This window comes from Vigna umbellata, chromosome 3, assembly GCF_029865625.1.
Source record: "Vigna umbellata cultivar VRB3 chromosome 3, Vumbellata_1.0, whole genome shotgun sequence".
Classification (NCBI taxonomy): domain Eukaryota; kingdom Viridiplantae; phylum Streptophyta; class Magnoliopsida; order Fabales; family Fabaceae; genus Vigna; species Vigna umbellata.
Genome location: NC_142167.1, coordinates 34,418,355 through 34,431,847, shown reverse-complemented (window position 1 = coordinate 34,431,847; position 13,493 = coordinate 34,418,355). Strand labels below are relative to the sequence as shown.

The 13,493-nt window shown below is 38.1% G+C and overlaps 1 pseudogene across 1 annotated transcript; it reads left to right on the top strand.

Annotated features, from left to right (window-relative positions):
* The first annotated feature begins 441 nt into the window (after positions 1-441).
* LOC148202358 (uncharacterized) lies at positions 442-5,139 on the top strand (annotated as a pseudogene). The gene is made up of 6 exons (XR_015784614.1): positions 442-588; positions 1,022-1,131; positions 1,737-1,792; positions 1,883-1,991; positions 3,367-3,633; positions 4,645-5,139. The product of XR_015784614.1 is annotated as an uncharacterized LOC148202358 (transcript).
* Positions 5,140-13,493: the final 8,354 nt, after the last annotated feature.

Sequence of the window (13,493 nt, the reverse complement as noted above, 5' to 3'; positions counted from 1 at the left end):
AACTGAAATCCTAATAAATACATGAATGATGATATAAATTTCTATAAAATGCAAGTGGAAATAAGTTATAATTTTTCTTAGAGCAAAAATAGTCACGTTTTAACAAGGATAAATTTCTATTAAACCCCAGTTATATTTTATATAATTCTTTCATACAGATAAATTATTTTTCTATTCAATTTATAATAAGATTTTAAAATTATAATAACAAAACCTAGATTGAAAAAAAAACAATTGTTTATAAGCATAATTAATCAGTAAGTATTAGGAATTTAATATTATATAACTGATTTTTGTATCATAACATGATTTTAATAAATAATATATTTAATTATCCTACTTTTATAGAATAGAAAATTTATATATTTATAAAGATTATAAAATAAAATGAAGAATGCATATAGTTGCGCAGTTTTATGTGATTATAATTAATGAGTAGAATTGATGCTATATTTTTTAACACTTTATATTTCTTTTTCTTTCAAAGAAGGAGAAACTGATACTGAAAGGAAGCAAGAAGAGAAGGGAACGGTAATGAGTTTTATTGGAGTATGGGCAGATCTTGAGAAAGTTATCATTTGGAAGAAGGTTCTTTCCTTTTTATCTCCATTTTCTCTTCAGTTAGGGCTTTTAATTCCTTTCTTCTTCAATTCATTTTTTACAAATCAGTGTCAATGTATATCTCGGATCAGGTTAATTCTGAGTATTACTGTTATACTCTCTACTTTTCACTGTCATTTCTTGATTCCGGCGTCTGAGAGCTGAGATTCGGTGTTTTCTTCACTTAATTTTAATTTGGGTGTGCAACTTGGACTTCAAGATAAATGCTTTCACATGTGGAATAAATTTAGTTAAAATCAGCTTTTTATAAGTGGTGATCGTCATAAAAGGACATGATTCTTTGCCTTCAAATATCATTGAAAAGGTTTCGTGCACACATTGTGAAAGTTCGTCTATGATGGACTTAACATAGTCCATGCTATCGGCTTTATCACCAAATATCTGTCTTTTTCTTTTGTAGGAAAATTTGACACCTCGGGAAGCTAATATTCTTCATTCGTGGAAAACTAGATTTCTGAGCGATTTCTCTGCTAGTGCACTTGCTGGGGGTGCAGCTGCATGGACTGATTTGTGATTTTAGCATCCTTGATTATTCTCGTGCTAATTTATAATGATTTAATGAATGTTGTTTTAATATATGAAGGCTCTGAGACATTGTATGTTTAACGTGTTAAAAGTAATTGGACTGGTGACTAATCCAGGCACTGTTAGTGATATTAAGGATAACTAAGCTAAGAAATATAAAAAAAAAAAGCATTGTTCTATTACCTTAACATCCTGATGGAGGGAGAGGGGGTCATTGTCTTACTTCTTATTCTATAGCGGCATACTAGGAAGATTCCTATATATTTTGATTATTTCACCATAGTCTCAGCAGATTATCATTGGGGTTAGTATGAACATGAGCATTATACCTTTATTGCAGCAACTCAGAATCTCGGTAAAGCACAAGCACTTCAAGTCAACCTTCCAGGCAGTAAGAAAAACTACTCGTATCTTTATTTCTACTGTTTTACTAGGGCCTCCCCCGCCATGTGGGAGGGGGTCACTGTCTAACTTCTTGTTTTAGAGTTGCATAGCCAGGAAGAGTCCTACATATTTTAGTAATACTATCATAGTCACAGCAGATTCTCATTGGGGTTAGTATGACCATGAGCATTATACCTTTATTGCAGCACATTTCAGTCTCATTTCAGTCTCAGTAAAGCAATCAGAGCCTACCTTTCAGTCGGTAAGTGAAACCACTTGTTTTATTTTTATTTCTAGTGTTTTACTAAGGCCTTCCTATGAAAGTCTTGTTTTTTGTCTTATGCTTTTTCAGGAGCTGGTACTATCTGTGGACATTGGCTAGGTAATAGAATATTGTATTCTCGTGCAGATCTGATTCTTGCAATGGATGGTAGCACATTGCAGAAGGAGTTAGCGAATATGTAGGTTTTCTCGTCTCAGTTGCTAAGACTTGGTAAACATTTTTCATTTGTGCTATGAGTTCCAATTGTCATCTCATTCTGTGGAGTTTTTTAGGTAGGCAATAAAGTAAATGCTGTCATAAGCAGAGCAGTTCAGCTTAGCTTTCTTCCACTATGACGAGTTGTGTAGATAGGTGGGTGGCTGATTAAAACTGCAAAGCTTTTTTTGTGTAACAAGATCAATGTGAAGTGTCAATTATATGTTCTGAATAGAAGTAGAAAGTACGTTATTAAATGGAGGAATATAGGCAACAAGTTTCAAATAATATCAAAGACAGTCTAGGATTGATAGGAATGATGGTGAAGAGTTATTAAAAGCAAGGAAAGTTTATTATTACTTGGTATAGGAGTATTTAGGGTAAGTTGAAAATAAGGTGACCATTATAGTGTTTTTGTGTTACAGTTCACATGAAGTAACCTATGCTTTTCTTTCAATCCAGCAATGTTATAACTTCTCCATTTTGTGCATTGGGAAGTGTAAATGAGTGTTTGGTACCAAATATGGTAATCCGAACACTCATTTCTGTTTTCACTGCAAAATCCCCCTTCCCCCAACTGACTTATTGGTTAAAAACGGAACTATTATTAGTCCAAACAAAATTGCTATGGGATTTAACTGATACCTTGTAATGTTCTAGCTGTCAAATTTTATACAGAAGAATTTGACGGCAGTTGAAATTGTTCCAATTAATCTAGAGATTTTTCCACATTTAAGTTTTTCACTTCTCTTTTGCATTCTAGTTATCTTGTTGAAGTGCTTAGCCACTCCTGTTCTTCTACTAGTTTAGTTCCTTCTAGCATTTACAAACATAACTTTGGTCTTTGGTATCACTTGATCAAAAAACAGTTTTTTTTTACCATTTGAATTTAATAAACATGTAATGTCATTTTAGCTGTTGCCTCCTATTAGGCAGATACAGTTTGAGATTTTATGTCCAATTGTTTCCAGTTTTCCATCATCATATTTAAAATAAGATATAGTTATAAAAGCAAAACTTACTATAAAAGGGCAGTAAAAGTCTAAATTGTATTAATTAAACCTATACAAAGAATAGGAGCAAGAGTGGCTTCAAATGCAAACACCAGGACCCACTGTAGCACTTTTAACTTGATTGATAAATACGTACAAAAAATCCTAATCATTGTCAGTTAATTATGAAATATGTGAGTTGAGAATTAAAACCTGTTTTATTTGTTGTAACCAGTTAAAGGTTTATGCCTATACTTTGCTTGAAATATTATTATCATCTTTGCAATTGGAACTGTCCATGTTAAATGTCAGAACGGTGACAAAATACCAGAATGATCCCTCATTTTAATTATTGTTAAATTTCAGAATGGTGACAAAATACCAGAATGATCCCTTATATCTAAGCATTTCTATTTGGAGAGGATTTTAGACGATTCGAGTAATAATCCTAAATTAAGATGGAGATACCGGAATTTCTTTAGCGAGGCAGTCCATGGTCGTAGGACTCATGATCAAGACACTTATGATAAATCCGAAGACCATTCTCGTTATGATTCTAATGATAAATCCCAAGGCAGGTCTGAAAATGTCACCAACAGCAAAAAACCAAATCATGAGATGAAGCATACTTTTGTAAGTATTCTTAGACTTCCCTTTTCTTGTTCTTTAATTAAAGCTTTTAGTGCAATCAAATATGCTAATTTCTAACTAATTTGAGGATAGAAGGATATATATAGACTGAGTTGGGGACACCAGGGGGTTATATTTTGCTTTGGCCTTCTCAAATGTCTTGGGGAAGGGGAGAGGAACTGTTAAACTTCATTCGTGCACACTGATAAAGTTAGGTACATACCCTGCTTGAGTACTGTGTATTATTCAAGGAAAAATAAACATGATTTAAGCTCAGTTGTATGTCAATGGGTTGCAAAATATCGATGTATGCTTTGTTAATTGTTTTCTTTAAAGAAAATAAAACAGTAGCTTCACTGGTGGCTGCAAACATTGCAAAAGTTTTAGAGGGGAAGGGTAATAGTACTGACGTACTGTAGCTTCACTAGTTGTCTCACTCACAATAAATGATGATTTCTTATACACGAGTTCCATACTGATCAACCTGGTAAAAGATAAATTGGAAAATCTTTCGGCATTCAATTCAACTTATGCGTGAAAAAGTTTGGGGAGAAACCAAATGGAAATATAAAGTATAAATTGAGAAACTGAAAAATATTTGTTTAACGAGAATCAAAGTAAAAATTACTGACTTGTTGGGAGAGCAGTAGCAATAAAGGACTTCATAAAATGTGTTAAGGAATTATAGGCAAGAAGCAAGTTTTGGGTAAAAATAAATAAGATGATGTAAGTAAAATGACCTATAAACCTGTTGTCTAAAGTTTTGGATTGAAAATAGAGTTTTGATGTCTTATATAGGTTTATTCATGACTTATCAGTGTCGATTTTGTGCCAAAATTTCCCTTATCTCGCTTCAAAAGAACAGCACAATATGGTCATGTATAATCTCTTTTTAAACTCTGAAAAAATGTACTTGTTTGTAGCAGAGGGAAACAACAAATTATTGTGCCTAACATAAAAAGATACAGTTTCCACCGGATTAAAATGATAGACCAAGTATACGTTTGATTACAGATAAACACTGCTCCTGATACGCTGTGGGAGTCAGACCCTCTTGATTGTGTTTTTGGTTATGCTCATCCTTTGGAAGAGACAATTCATTCTGATTCCCCCAATAAACAACCATCAAGAACACAGAATCGGGCTCATAGAAGATCTCGTCGTTGGCGTCGGATGAGGAATCATGAAGACCTTTCCAACTCTGAGTCTACAGCAGCTGTTTAGATCAATCACCCCTGGAACCATATTTCACAGACGAAATAAACAGTACTGTTTTCTATTACTATCTCCCAGGAACAGTTTATTAGTTGGAATCTGAAACTGTATTAGCTTTAATTTAGTAGATAAATTAGAGGTTAAATTATTGAACTTGCCATGCACATTATTTACTTTTGGTGAAGGTTGTTTCTAGAACCAACAATCACTGAATTGTGGAAGCAGCATGGGTCTGATATTGGTGGAGTAAGGCATGCTAGTATTCAACAATTCCATCAAAGATTGCAAGCCTTACCATAGTGATTCCCTGTTTCCCTCTCAAACATAGTCTATTTATATTAACAATCAAATCACTTTAAGAGTAATCTTAAGTTTTTAAATAATACATATATATTATCCATGTTTAAAATTTTAGTAATTGATCATATTGTTATTAGACAATACTAGTGAAAACAGTACATATGTATCCATCATGATAATAAAAAATAATAAAATTATCATTATTATTATAGTTATGAAATTAAATATGAATAATTTTTATAACTTTACTCTAAATAATTTTCATTATTCAGATTGTGAGCGTTCATTATCAATTCGGTATTTTAGGTTTCAACCTTAAGCGTTCGTCCCTAAAGTGGTATTTACAAGAAGTAATCTTGGGCGTTCGGTATTGGATATTAGTGATTGCAGTCGTTCGTGTTTAATATGAATTCTTAGGTTTGAAACTTGAACGGTCGGTTGTGGTGGATTAAATGAGCGTTCGGTCTTAAGGTGGAAATTCTTAGAGTTCGATGATGAGCGTTCGGTATTAAAATAATATTCCTAGGTTTGGAATCTTAAACGGTCGGTTTTGATGTATCTGTGATAATAAGCGTTCGGTTTTGATTCAATAGTGGTTGTAGGCGTCTGTCCTTAAATTGATATTTGCAGTTATCTTTAGCGTTCGGTCTTGTTTCGGTATTAGCAATTGAGCGTTCGGTGTTGATAAGGTATTCTCGCTTCTGAGCGTTCGGTCATAATTTGGATTGTTAAGTTTGGATTATAAACGTTCGTTTTTAAATAATTGTGATTGTGAGCGTTCGGCCGTAATTCGATATTTTAAGTTTGAGATCTTAAACGATCGGCCTTGGTATATTACTGAATATGAGCGTTCGTTCTTCACTTAGTGTTTAAATCCAATATGGTGTTCTGTAAAATAGCGTTCGGCCTAAGTACTCGATCCCAGCGTTCGGCCTAAGTATCAATCTCAGCGTTCGGCCTAATAGTGTGTTCTGTGAAATAGCGTTCGGCCTGTGGGTAAATAGCGTTCGTTCAATACCGTTCGGCAGATAACGTTCGTCCAAATAGTATTATGCAAATGTTGGGTTTTAAGTTCATTTTCTCTTGAATTGAATTATGTGCAAAATGTTTGGAAAATATATACTGTGATGTGATTTATGTGAATGTATGAGATATGTTGGATTTAATGTGATATTATGGGGGCATCTGGTTATTCATGACTTGGGATAAGGTTCAAAGTAACAGTATGATTCATGGACGTAATTCCATGATCCTCAAGGAGAGGATACATGGTGGTGTTTTGGGGTTGTATAGAATGATTACATGGTAGCTCAGTTTTGGGGGTCATCCTGAAACTCCAATGGTCTTTCTTCTCATGTAGAGAGGATTGAACCATGTGGTGAGAGTGGCAGGAGGTCCTAGTCTTGGGTGCTTCCATATGATCCAAGGTGAGTGATAACGGATTAACCTCGTGAGTGTGGCCAGGCGGTAGTGCCCAAAGTTCCACCGGGCGGTAGTGCCCAAGTTTCACAAGGCGGTAGTGCCAGGGCGGGAGTGCCCAAATTTCATAAAGCCACCACGAGTGCAAGACCCGCCATAGCTCGGTAATCATTCTAGTCCGGACGAGTCGGTCTATAAAGTAACAAGTCGGGGTATAAAGTAACAAGTCTTGTAATGTCTATTTACCATGATTGATGAACTTTTTCATGTCGTATGAGTATGCTTTAATTGTTCTTTTATATGAATCTATGTATGATAACATGCTTTTTATATCTAGCTCACCCTTGCATTGTTTTGTTATGTGCTGTTTGGGTATGTTTCTTTGGCGATGATCATCCACTTGGATGGGAGCAGATGACGGGGAGGATACTTTGGGAACAACTCTTGATGGAGACGACAGTACTGCAGCTTAGATTTGCTAGCTTTTATTCCGAGGACTCATATTATTTGAAAGAACTTTTGAGTGTTTAATTTTTTAGTTGTCCCATAATTTCCAGGGAGAAATTCTAATACTCTAGTTGGAAATTTCGTACTATTCTAAGGATGACTGTAATCCTTGATTAACTCTTGACTGCTTTCTTATATTATGCATGATGACGTCTTTATTATATATGCATGACGTATATATTGGGATGTGTAACATCCCAATAAATAGTAATTACTATTAATCAGAACTAATCACATTTACAGAAATTACAGTGCAGTCTTAATATTTACAACAGCTGCTCAAAATAAAAACCGAACGTACAAAGTTATACAGCGTTCAGTTTTCTAACTACCAGGCTTCACAAATCTGGACGAACGGCCTTACAAAATAAATAACCGAACGTCTCAAAATACAGCACATAAACGCTAGAAATTTCTAAAGAACGAACACTCTACTGTTCAGCTTTAACCTCTACTTCTACCAAGTTGGCATCCTCCAAATTTCTTCTTCCCAGCATTGCTTCAAGGGGTGCCTCACCATCTGCTCACATCCACAACGGATGATCATTGCATTGACAAGACGACATACAAAAACAGTAGACAACACAAGGAATTTGCAAGGGTAAGCTTAGGTGTCAATACCCAATTTCGTCCGGATTATTTTTATAGTTTTATTGCATTTTGGTTGTCACATATTTAACCTTTTTATTATTCATTTACCTATTTCTTTTTTAGTTCTATTTATTTTATCTTATTGTTTTTATTACCCTTTTTCTTTATTGCTTATTTTGTTTTTATTCTATCTCTTTCATTTATTTTACTTTTTTTCCTTTTATTTATTTATTTATTATTTATTTTCTTCTTCGTTTAATTTAATTCTTATTTTTCTTAAATTTTTATCTTTTCATAATTATTATTAGTTAAAAGGTTTTAAAATAAAATAAAATTAAAAAAAATATATAAATAAAAAAAAAATGAAATGAATCAAAAAAATGAGAAAAGGACAAATTGGCGAGGGGACACGATGGAGGAAAACGGTTTCCTGCTGTGGGAGACAAACTGGTTTTGGGAGCAGGCAAGGACAAGGCACGTTTTGGGATGGCAGAGACGTTTTGGAGCCTGCATGGCACATACACGATTTGATATACGGAATGGCAGGGTGGCACAAGAAGGGGGAGAAAAGCATAGAGAAAGTGGGATTTTGGGAGGAGCTACAGGGGCCTTCATCAAAGGAGAGAAATCGATTGCTGGAAGAAAAAAAAGAGGGGATTTCAGACAGCTTCGGGGGTTTTCATCTCCGATCATCATCCAGCCGTAGGGGATCCACCATTTGACAAAGGCCAGCGGATACGCGTAGCTAGCAGCAGCCAGTAGAGCTCCGAGAGGTAAACACCTTGCTCACTTCACTTGTGTGGTCATGTACGCTTACTGCATTATACTGCCTTTTATGCTTATTTCGTCTTGCTTGAGTATGTCTGTGGTGAGTCTTCCACATTCTCCTTCCTAGATTCTTTTTGCACACTTTCATCCCTTCCCTCTTCGTTTTCACCTCCAACTCTGGATCTCCAGGACCTGGACTTCAAACTCCATTCTCAGTCACCCAATCTTCATCCATCATCCACCCTCACTGAGGAGAGGGACCGCTCTCTCCATTCCCATATCTTCACCCCTTTCATCTTCGTCCCTTTCGAATACCCCAACAAACATAACCCATCATCCACTACACCTATCACCGCTCAAAAAAAAAACACCGTTGATGCCGCCATTCATTCGTCAGATACTCCCTTCACCATCCAAATTCACCCATGGCCATATCTTGACACTCACGGCTACCGCCAACACCCTTCCAGTCACCTTCTCCTTCCACTCCCATTTTTCATAGACCGGGGACTAAGCCTTCAAGCCTCCCTTCATTTCCAATCATCATCACCAGCAAAGGATTTGAACCCCTGAAGCTCGAAAGAACATTCAATAATCATCTCTCAACAAAATTGATCTCTTTTTATCCTTATGACCATCATTTTCACTCGCCCATTGAATCGTCTCCCTCAATATCCATTCATCTTTCATTTTGTCCTCCATCTGGTTCAATACCTGAAAAACAGAGAAGAACTCACTCGGTTTCTAACCTCAACCATGTTTCCCATCACTTAAACTCATCTCAGCACCCAAAAGAAAATAAATATCAGAGGGTATGGGAATAATCGTCGGCTGCAAGTTCTAATCTCAAACGGAGGAGGAGAGATTTCGCCTCGACCGGCGACGGCTCCGATGGCTCGCAGCTGCCAGTCGGATGGAGGTTGGGCGCGCAGCGGGGGCTGGAAGCAGTAACGCCGTGGCCGCCGCTTGGTTTCGAGAACACTTGCTGTCGCCGGCGGTGTCAGGACTGGTGGAAGTCGTCGGAGCTGCGGTCAGTTCTGACTAAGGCGTGAGCACACCGACAGCGAGAAGAGGGTAAGAGACCTTGGTCTCTGGAGAGTGTGTGAGTCGTGGGAGTGAGCTTACGGAGAGTGTTTGAATCTGAGTGGGTGAGGAATGGAAGGGAAGGTGCCAAACCCCTAGGAGATTCTAGGTTAGAAATCACCCGGGTGGGCCAAGCCCATAAATAACGCACGTTAAGCCTTTTTAGAACGTTCGTCCCCTACCTCCTCAACGAACGTCTGTCCGTCCACTTCTTGGACGGACCATTTGGTGACCAACTCCCAACCGAACGCTCGTCATTCAACGCCAACAACGAACGCTCGATCCAACGAGCGCTCGTCATTCAACTCCTGACCGAACGCTCGAGCGCTTGTCATTCAGCCCTTTCCCAACGAACATTCAACTCCAAACCGAACGCTCGTCATTCAACGCCAACAACGAACGCTCGATCCAACGAGCGCTCGTCATTCAACTCCTGACCGAACGCTCGAGCGCTCGTCATTCAGCCCTTTCCCAACGAACGTTCAACTCCAACCCGAACGCTCGTCCCCAACGAGCTCGTCATTCAACGCCAACAACGAACGCTCGTCCCAGCGAGCGCTCGTCATTCAACTCCTGACCGAACGCTCGAGCGCTCGTCATTCAGCCCTTTCCCAACGAACGTTCAACTCCAAACCGAACGCTCGTCCCCAACGAGCTCGTCATTCAACGCCAAACCGAACGCTCGTCCTCAACGAACGCTCGTCCACAACGAGCGCTCGTCCTTCAGCCTCGTTTCCCAGCATTCGCTCGTCCCCCAACGAGCGCTCGTCCTTCAGCCTCGTATCTCAACGAACGTTCGTTAATCCACCCAACGAACGCTCGTTCTTTCTCCCCACTTTCAACGAACGTTCATTAATTCCCCCAACGCTCGTTATTTCTCCTCATTCTCAACGTCCGTTTATGATCCACCCAACGTTATTTTTATTCGTTTGTTTTTCTTATTTCATTTTATTCTATTTCATTTATTTTGTCTATCTTATTTCATTTGTTTTATTTATTTCTTTTATTTTTATTTTATTTATTATTTTATTTTCTTCTATCTACTCATTCTACATATTTACTTATCCTAAATATATATTTAATAATGCAATATTTACAATTTAAATAAAGTAATTTATCAAAGTACGTTTTAAAGGTTTAGGCACATGTGTGATCGCACGCATCGTCCTTGTGCTGAAAACCTTTTCTCTTTCTTAATAAAATTACAAAAATATGTTTTAAGGGTTTAGGCACATGTGTGATCGCACGCATCGTCCTTGTGCTGAAAACCTTTTCTCTTTCTTAATTGAAATTACAAAAAATATGTTTTAAAGGTTTAGGCACATGTGTGATCGCACGCATCGTCCTTGTGCTGAAAACCTTTTCTCTTTCTTAATTGAAATTACAAAAAATATGTTTTAAAGGTTTAGGCACATGTGTGATCGCACGCATCGTCCTTGTGCTAAAAACCTTTTCTTTTCCTTAAGTAAAATTAACCAAAAATATGTTTTAAAGGTTTATGCACATGTGTGATCGCACGCATCGTCCTTGTGCTAACAACCTTTTCTCTTTCTTAAACAAAATACAAAAAAGGGTATAAAATCTTCAAAAACCCGAAAACATCAACAATTTTAAACAACAAATAGTCTTGCTACCCAGAACTACGTGATCCTTGATTCTCCATCAAAGTGGAGATACGTAGGAGCAAGGCTAGCCCTTGTCAGGTTCACTTTCCCAAAAATCCAAATTTATCCGTAATCATTTTTCAAACAAATCTTTCAATCAATTTCTCAAAAATCAATCAATTTCTCAAACAAATTCTCAAACATTTTCAAAAAGAACTACGTAACCCTGATTTCTCATTTTGAATGAGAATACGTAGGAGCAAGGTCAATCCTTGTCGGGCCCAAAAAACTAAAAAATATGTTTTGTTTATTTAGAACTTTATTTTAGGGGATAGTTAAACATTTTGAAAATCACATCATATTCGTGCATTTAGTTAAAGGTACTGCCTTAGGGCAGGCGTTGTGGGGTGCTAACACCTTCCCCACGCGTAACCGACTCCCGAACCCAGAATCTGGTTTTCGCGGACTGTGCTTTATCGTTTTATGGTTTTTCCGTAGTTTTCCATAATAAACTATGGTGGCGACTCCAAATCTCTTTTCAAAACCCGATTTCTTTTTGGATCGTCGTCCCGTCGCGATTCCGGTTGCGACAGATGGCGACTCCACTGGGGACTCGAGAGTCAGGCCATTTAATTAGATGCGCGAATTTGACATGATTTTTCTTTGTGTTTTTCTTCCCCTGTTTTTTTCTTTATTGTGTTGATAGTTGGAATAACTGCATGTGAATTGTTGAATATGGAACCCTAGGGTAGAAAACATGTTTATATCTGCCTGGGAATTTTTCTGGTTGTTTTGCAGGTGAGGGTTTGGGTATGCATTGCATTCTCCCTTCACACACACACTTTGCATATCATGAGTGGGGCCCTATACCCGGGTCTGAGCGTAACTTAGAATTAGAGGAGTTGTGTAGCGGTGTCATTCTGGGATGTACTTCCTGTCTGGCTATCGTGAGAACTCCAGCTAGAGTTTGTTCTCTTCACTTGTGTCTCCTCATCTAGTTGATTACTCGACTGTTGTGGAGATGCTATGAAGGGGGCCATAGCTCTAGTGACCATTGACCTCTAGGTTCAGGAGACCATCCTTGTGAGATTGCATATACTTGACCTCGAATCCAAGCCATTGAACCTTTATTAGGGCACAAAGGGAGAAACGTGTATTCTTGTAATCCTCACGCTGTTCGTTCTCTTTCGAAAATTATGTTATTGCATTTTCATACCATGCATGCATTTGATTCATCGTGTTGTTTTATTATCATGCATCATATTCATGCATCATTTAGTAACATGTTGGTTTTAGGGGAAATCACAGGTATACACTTGACTTCACACGAGATGGATGTTGACACCAGATCTGATGCTACACTGCATACCAACTCCGCCATTTTAAGAAAGAAGTCTAGCCTAAGGACACATGTTGGAAATTTGACCGGGTTGATAAATTTAGGCCGAAGACTCAAGACCATACAGAGAGAAGCCTTCGGGAGGAAATATGGGAATTTGTTGAGTTTAATGGAGGTGAAAGTACAGTTGCCCGCTATTACAGCTCTAGCTCAGTATTATGATTCTCCCCTGAGATGTTTTACCTTCCAGGACTTCCAGCTGGCACCAACTGTAGAAGAATTTGAGCATATTCTGGGCTTGCCATTAGAGGGTACCAAGCCATATCAGCACTTGGAGCATCATGCCTCTGTTTCTACCCTTGCTGTTATAATGAAATTACAGCCCAATGAATTGGAGAACCGGTTGATAACGAGACATCAAATTCGGGGGCTGACACAAGGTTACCTTGAACAATATTTGCACGACCTGGGCGATAGGGAAGAATGGGAGACCTTCATGGATGTACTAGCCCTCACTGTGTTTGGCATTGTCCTGTTTCCCAAGCTGGAAGACTTTGTAGATTACACTGCTATTGATGTCTTCGTGGCAAAAAAGACGAGATCAGAAAACCCCGTAACAGCAGTCCTCGCAGATGTGTATGGGACTATGAGTTTTTGCCAGGAGAGAAAAGGGAAGAGGATTCTTTGTTGTTTGCCGGCGTTATATGCGTGGATGACGGCACGAGTATTTAAGGGGGTAGTCGATGTTAGAAGTTCACCTGAGAATCTGTCGCATCAAGGAGGTAATGGGTGGGCTCTTTTCTTTGCCGGTTTGAGAGAGGGAAACGTAAAATGGCGCCTTCCTTGGCTTGAGACTAAACCATCTATCCAACATTGTGGCAACTTCCCTAACATACCTCTCATAGGCGCTAGGTATTGTATTAACTACAACCCTATTTTGGTCCAAAGACAGTTCGGATATCCTATGAAGGGAGCGCCTTCACCAGATTATCTCACAGCCTTCTTCATCTACTATGAGGACGGACATTGTACTGAAA